A 7,411-nucleotide genomic window follows, 5' to 3' on the forward strand; every position below is an offset into this window, starting at 1 on the left:
GCGAGGGAAACCACCACCAGGCACCCGCACACACTGATCCTTACCAGATCCCAATGACCCTCATCACAAAGGTCAAAAACGCTATTGGTACAAGCCCTGGAAAGCCGGGATCCTTCACTCCTCCTCATTAGATCTTATCCACAAATCGGGCAGTCGTTAAGTCCTTGCAGGGTCCCCATGTGAGGAAACAAAATACCAACACATAGTGTACACTGCTAAAAGGTTTTATTGTCCCCAAAGGATAAAATTGCACTTACTCGACAGCCGCAATTAGAGAGCGTTGCTTATTTCCACCTCCATAAGGTCGGGTGCTCGCGCATCCCACCAGAAAAATGGCCGCCGTGTCTCTTCCTCGTGTGGCGTGCGTCACCGTAGGCTCCACACGACGCGTTTCGTCAGAGCTGACGTCGTCTAGGGGTGTGGTCCTACGGCATAAACGCCATATATATAGGATTGAGACGGGCGGAAATAGTTCAATTCACCGCCACCCGGAAGCCGCCAGCTTGCGCTCAACCGCCCGGATGTGGGAATTGTAAAGGTAAACATAGAGGCATAATAGCCCCATCACTTCGATCACCACATAATATGGGACCGATTTAGGCAAAAAGAGGAAAAAAGCCTTTTAGGTATTGAACTTTTCATAACAGTAAATACCGTCATTGAAAGTCAACACGCCACTTGATCAGAGATCACAGCGCCCTCTGGTGGTCACACTATAAACCACAGGAGGGGGAAAAGAAACAACACTCTCTTCACATAGCGGAACAAGACAAAATATAAGAACATTATAACAATAAATCAAGAGTAAAAAAAGGAATAGAGTTAAAAAATTGGACAATGGATACAATTCTCATTGTTGGCACTCTAGATCAGAATCTTATAAAACACCAAAAACCATATCCAAAGCAAGTCGAAGCACAATATATAAAAACTGGGGAACATAGTAATGGGGTGACATCAAGAATTGTTAATAAACGCATTCAAATCCCATTCTATGTTCAGACCCAATGGGGTATAGGACTTAAGCCTATATATCCAGCTGGTCTCTAGCTTGGAAACTTCCCGGGTCATGATACTACCTCTCCAGTTTTTGGTGAATCTGTCTATCCCAAGGAAAATGGTTCCCTTTGGGTCCCTCTGATGGCACTGGTCATAGTGTCTCGAAACGCTATGCTTCGGAAACCCCTTGACTATGTTGGCCACATGCTCCTTGAGTCTTACATGGAGCTCCCTTATGGTGCGGCCAACATAGTCAAGCCCACAGGGGCACCTCAACAGATATACTACATATCTAGTAGTGCAAGATATAAAAGGCTTGATCTTGAACTCTTGGCCTGTAGAACTGGAGGTGAATGAACAGATTCGCCTACTCCTATTGTGGTTCAACTGACAAATGGTACATTTCCTGCAAGGGAAAAAGCCACCCATGGTTTGAAAAAAGGATATAACTCTAGGGGGGTCCCTCACATTGGGAGCCACCTGGAGTTTCAATGGTGGAACACCTCTAAAAACCACCTGGGGTTGATCAGGAAGGAGAGGGCCCAATACTCCATCACTCTTAAGGACGTGCCAATGTCGGCGAATAATCTTTTTGACGGAAAAATGCTGTGTGGAGTAAGATGACAAAAATGCAAAACCAAAAGAATCGTTTTTCTCCCTCATCCTTGCTTGTAACAAATCGTCCCTATTCCGCACATCAGCCTTCGCTATGGCTTCATCCAAGAGTTGTTCCTTATAGCCCTTTTCAAGGAACCTCTCTTTCAGAATGGAGGCCTCTCTGAGAAAATCACTCCTCAGTGAGCAGTTACGCTTAAGGCGCAGGAACTGACTGACAGGAACGGACTCTAACCACGCAGCATGATGACAGCTGGTGGTATCAATGAATCCGTTCCTGTCAGTCGCCTTGAAGAATGTAGATGTCAGAATATGGCCCTCTCGCACCATTATCTTCAAGTCTAAGAAGTGAATCTCAGAGGTGCTGAATTCATACTGTAATTGAATGCCTCTATCATTCTGTGGGATGGCTCCCCTGATTCCCTTAAAGAATTTATGGTCACCCTCAATCAGAATGATAGAGGCATTCAGGAACGGATTCATTGATACCACCAGCTGTCATCATGCTGCGTGGTTAGAGTCCGTTCCTGCGCCTTAAGCGTAACTGCTCACTGAGGAGTGATTTTCTCAGAGAGGCCTCCATTCTGAAAGAGAGGTTCCTTGAAAAGGGCTATAAGGAACAACTCTTGGACGAAGCCATAGCGAAGGCTGATGTGCGGAATAGGGACGATTTGTTACAAGCAAGGATGAGGGAGAAAAACGATTCTTTTGGTTTTGCATTTTTGTCATCTTACTCCACACAGCATTTTTCCGTCAAAAAGATTATTCGCCGACATTGGCACGTCCTTAAGAGTGATGGAGTATTGGGCCCTCTCCTTCCTGATCAACCCCAGGTGGTTTTTAGAGGTGTTCCACCATTGAAACTCCAGGTGGCTCCCAATGTGAGGGACCCCCCTAGAGTTATATCCTTTTTTCAAACCATGGGTGGCTTTTTCCCTTGCAGGAAATGTGCCATTTGTCAGTTGAACCACAATAGGAGTAGGCGAATCTGTTCATTCACCTCCAGTGCTACAGGCCAAGAGTTCAAGATCAAGCCTTTTATATCTTGCACTACTAGATATGTAGTATATCTGTTGAGGTGCCCCTGTGGGCTTGACTATGTTGGCCGCACCATAAGGGAGCTCCATGTAAGACTCAAGGAGCATGTGGCCAACATAGTCAAGGGGTTTCCGAAGCATAGCGTTTCGAGACACTATGACCAGTGCCATCAGAGGGACCCAAAGGGAACCATTTTCCTTGGGATAGACAGATTCACCAAAAACTGGAGAGGTAGTAACTAGTGTTGAGCGAACACGGACTGTATTATTCGTGTTCGTACCGAATAATTGGATTTTTTGTACCCGAACACGGACACGGACACTTTACTGTATGTTCGGGTAAAAATCCGTGTTCGGTCGTTTTATTTCCGGGTTTTGCATGCTTTGGCGCTCTTTTCATGGCGGGCTTTCAACAGCCAATCAACAATCGTTTAACTGGTGTGCCTTAAGCCATCCCAGCCATGCCTGCAAATGTCTCAGTAGCTGTGATTGGCCGTCTGAAGCATGTGACCAAGTCTTTATAAGTTCGAGGCAGCCGCAGCGGCGTCATTATGCTGCTTAGATTCAGGGACAGAGCACACATCAACGTGCTGGCTGCTGATTAGGGAAAGATAGGCAGGAAAAAACCATTTGTGTCCGGATAGAATTGAGGGACAGGTCGGAGTGTTTAGGCAGGGCGAGTTGTAGGCATTTTAGGGATAGAGTCTGCTGAATTATATAGGGTCAGTGTCTTCTACAAACTACAATCGATATTGCTGTGTGGGGGGTGGGGTCTGCACTCAATCCTGATCTACGATCTCTTCTCAATCCTGTTAGGGACAGAGTCTGCTGAATTTTAGGGAAACTGTGTTCTACAAACTACAATCGATATTGCTGTGTGGTGTGGGATTGGAGATAGGCAGGTGTCAGTGATCCACATCCATTTTTCTGTGTGTGAGCTGCAGTGAACACAATCTTTTTGGGCTGCAGTGAACACAATCTTTTTGGGCTGCAGTGAACACAATCTTTTTGGGCTGCAGTGAACACAATCTTTTTGGGCTGCAGTGAACACAATCTTTTTGGGCTGCAGTGAACACAATCTTTTTGGGGTGCAGTGAACAAAATCTTTTTGGGGTGCAGTGAACACAATCCTTTTTGGTGTGCAGTGAACACAATCTTTGTGGGGTGCAGTGAACAAAATCCTTTGTGGGGTGCAGTGAACACAATCTTTTTGGGGTGCAGTGAACAAAATCCTTTTTGGGGTGCAGTGAACAACATCCTTTTTGGGGTGCAGTGAACACAATCTTTTTGGGGTGCAGTGAACAAAATCCTTTGTGGGGTGCAGTGAACACAATCTTTTTGGGGTGCAGTGAACACAATCTTTTTGGGGTGGAGTGAACAACATCCTTTTTGGGGTGCAGTGAACAAAATCCTTTTTGGGGTGCAGTGAACAAAATCATTTTTGGGGTGCAGTGAACACAATCTTTTTGGGGTGCAGTGAACACAATCTTTGTGGGGTGCAGTGAACACAATCTTTTTGGGGTGGAGTGAACAACATCCTTTTTGGGGTGCAGTGAACAACATCCTTTTTGGGGTGCAGTGAACACAATCTTTTTGGGGTGCAGTGAACACAATCTTTGTGGGGTACAGTGAACAGAATCTTTGTGGGGTGCAGTGAACACAATCTTTGGGGGGTACAGTGAACACAATCTTTGTGAGGTGCAGTGAACACAATCTTTGTGGGGTGCAGTGAACACAATCATTGTGGGGTGCAGTGAACTCAATCTTTGTGGGGTACAGTGAACACAATCTCATACTGAAGGTTTGAGGGTGCTGCCTGTTCCATACTCCCCCTACTCCTCATCTAGCCTTTTAGGGGTACAAACAATAGTAATTGGGGCCTAGTGTGGTTGTGTACGTGTGATATACATACACTTTTTTGGGATCATATTTTCTATTCCGCTATTTTATCAAAAACCTTTGGGGATCAGTTAAATTGGGGGATAGTCTGTGTTGGTACGTGTGAGAGAGATCCACCTTTCCAAGTTGTTGGGGTTCATCTCATACTTCTGAAGGTTTGAGGGTGCTGCCTGTTCCATACTCCCCCTACTCCTAGCCTTTTAGGGGTACAAACAATAGTAATTGGGGCCTAGTGTGGTTGTGTACGTGTGATATACATACACTTTTTTGGGATCATATTTTCTATTCCGCTATTTAATCAAAAACCTCTGGGGATCAGTTAAATTGGGGGATAGTCTGTGTTGGTACGTGTGAGAGAGATCCACCTTTCCAAGTTGTTGGGGTTCATCTCATACTTCTGAAGGTTTGAGGGTGCTGCCTGTTCCATACTCCCCCTACTCCTAGCCTTTTAGGGGTACAAACAATAGTAATTGGGGCCTAGTGTGGTTGTGTACGTGTGATATACATACACTTTTTTGGGATCATATTTTCTATTCCGCTATTTAATCAAAAACCTCTGGGGATCAGTTAAATTGGGGGATAGTCTGTGTTGGTACGTGTGAGAGAGATCCACCTTTCCAAGTTGTTGGGGTTCATCTCATACTTCTGAAGGTTTGAGGGTGCTGCCTGTTCCATACTCCCCCTACTCCTAGCCTTTTAGGGGTACAAACAATAGTAATTGGGGCCTAGTGTGGTTGTGTACGTGTGATATACATACACTTTTTTGGGATCATATTTTCTATTCCGCTATTTAATCAAAAACCTTTGGGGATCAGTTAAATTGGGGGATAGTCTGTGTTGGTACGTGTGAGAGAGATCCACCTTTCCAAGTTGTTGAGGTTCATCTCATACTTCTGAAGGTTTGAGGGTGCTGCCTGTTCCATACTCCCCCTACTCCTAGCCTTTTAGGGGTACAAACAATAGTAATTGGGGCCTAGTGTGGTTGTGTACGTGTGATATACATACACTTTTTTGGGATCATATTTTCTATTCCGCTATTTAATCAAAAACCTTTGGGGATCAGTTAAATTGGGGGATAGTCTGTGTTGGTACGTGTGAGAGAGATCCACCTTTCCAAGTTGTTGGGGTTCATCTCATACTTCTGAAGGTTTGAGGGTGCTGCCTGTTCCATACTCCCCCTACTCCTAGCCTTTTAGGGGTACAAACAATAGTAATTGGGGCCTAGTGTGGTTGTGTACGTGTGATATACATACACTTTTTTGGGATCATATTTTCTATTCCGCTATTTAATCAAAAACCTTTGGGGATCAGTTAAATTGGGGGATAGTCTGTGTTGGTACGTGTGAGAGAGATCCACCTTTCCAAGTTGTTGAGGTTCATCTCATACTTCTGAAGGTTTGAGGGTGCTGCCTGTTCCATACTCCCCCTACTCCTAGCCTTTTAGGGGTACAAACAATAGTAATTGGGGCCTAGTGTGGTTGTGTACGTGTGATATACATACACTTTTTTGGGATCATATTTTCTATTCCGCTATTTAATCAAAAACCTTTGGGGATCAGTTAAATTGGGGGATAGTCTGTGTTGGTACGTGTGAGAGAGATCCACCTTTCCAAGTTGTTGGGGTTCATCTCATACTTCTGAAGGTTTGAGGGTGCTGCCTGTTACATACTCCCCCTACTCCTAGCCTTTTAGGGGTACAAACAATAGTAATTGGGGCCTAGTGTGGTTGTGTACGTGTGATATACATACACTTTTTTGGGATCATATTTTCTATTCCGCTATTTAATCAAAAACCTTTGGGGATCAGTTAAATTGGGGGATAGTCTGTGTTGGTACGTGTGAGAGAGATCCACCTTTCCAAGTTGTTGAGGTTCATCTCATACTTCTGAAGGTTTGAGGGTGCTGCCTGTTCCATACTCCCCCTACTCCTAGCCTTTTAGGGGTACAAACAATAGTAATTGGGGCCTAGTGTGGTTGTGTACGTGTGATATACATACACTTTTTTGGGATCATATTTTCTATTCCGCTATTTAATCAAAAACCTTTGGGGATCAGTTAAATTGGGGGATAGTCTGTGTTGGTACGTGTGAGAGAGATCCACCTTTCCAAGTTGTTGGGGTTCATCTCATACTTCTGAAGGTTTGAGGGTGCTGCCTGTTCCATACTCCCCCTACTCCTAGCCTTTTAGGGGTACAAACAATAGTAATTGGGGCCTAGTGTGGTTGTGTACGTGTGATATACATACACTTTTTTGGGATCATATTTTCTATTCCGCTATTTAATCAAAAACCTTTGGGGATCAGTTAAATTGGGGGATAGTCTGTGTTGGTACGTGTGAGAGAGATCCACCTTTCCAAGTTGTTGGGGTTCATCTCATACTTCTGAAGGTTTGAGGGTGCTGCCTGTTCCATACTCCCCCTACTCCTAGCCTTTTAGGGGTACAAACAATAGTAATTGGGGCCTAGTGTGGTTGTGTACGTGTGATATACATACACTTTTTTGGGATCATATTTTCTATTCCGCTATTTAATCAAAAACCTTTGGGGATCAGTTAAATTGGGGGATAGTCTGTGTTGGTACGTGTGAGAGAGATCCACCTTTCCAAGTTGTTGAGGTTCATCTCATACTTCTGAAGGTTTGAGGGTGCTGCCTGTTCCATACTCCCCCTACTCCTAGCCTTTTAGGGGTACAAACAATAGTAATTGGGGCCTAGTGTGGTTGTGTACGTGTGATATACATACACTTTTTTGGGATCATATTTTCTATTCCGCTATTTAATCAAAAACCTTTGGGGATCAGTTAAATTGGGGGATAGTCTGTGTTGGTACGTGTGAGAGAGATCCACCTTTCCAAGTTGTTGG

Source organism: Pelophylax lessonae, assembly GCF_965119305.1.
Source record: "Pelophylax lessonae genome assembly, chromosome: 1".
In the NCBI taxonomy this organism is placed as follows: Eukaryota; Metazoa; Chordata; class Amphibia; order Anura; family Ranidae; genus Pelophylax; species Pelophylax lessonae.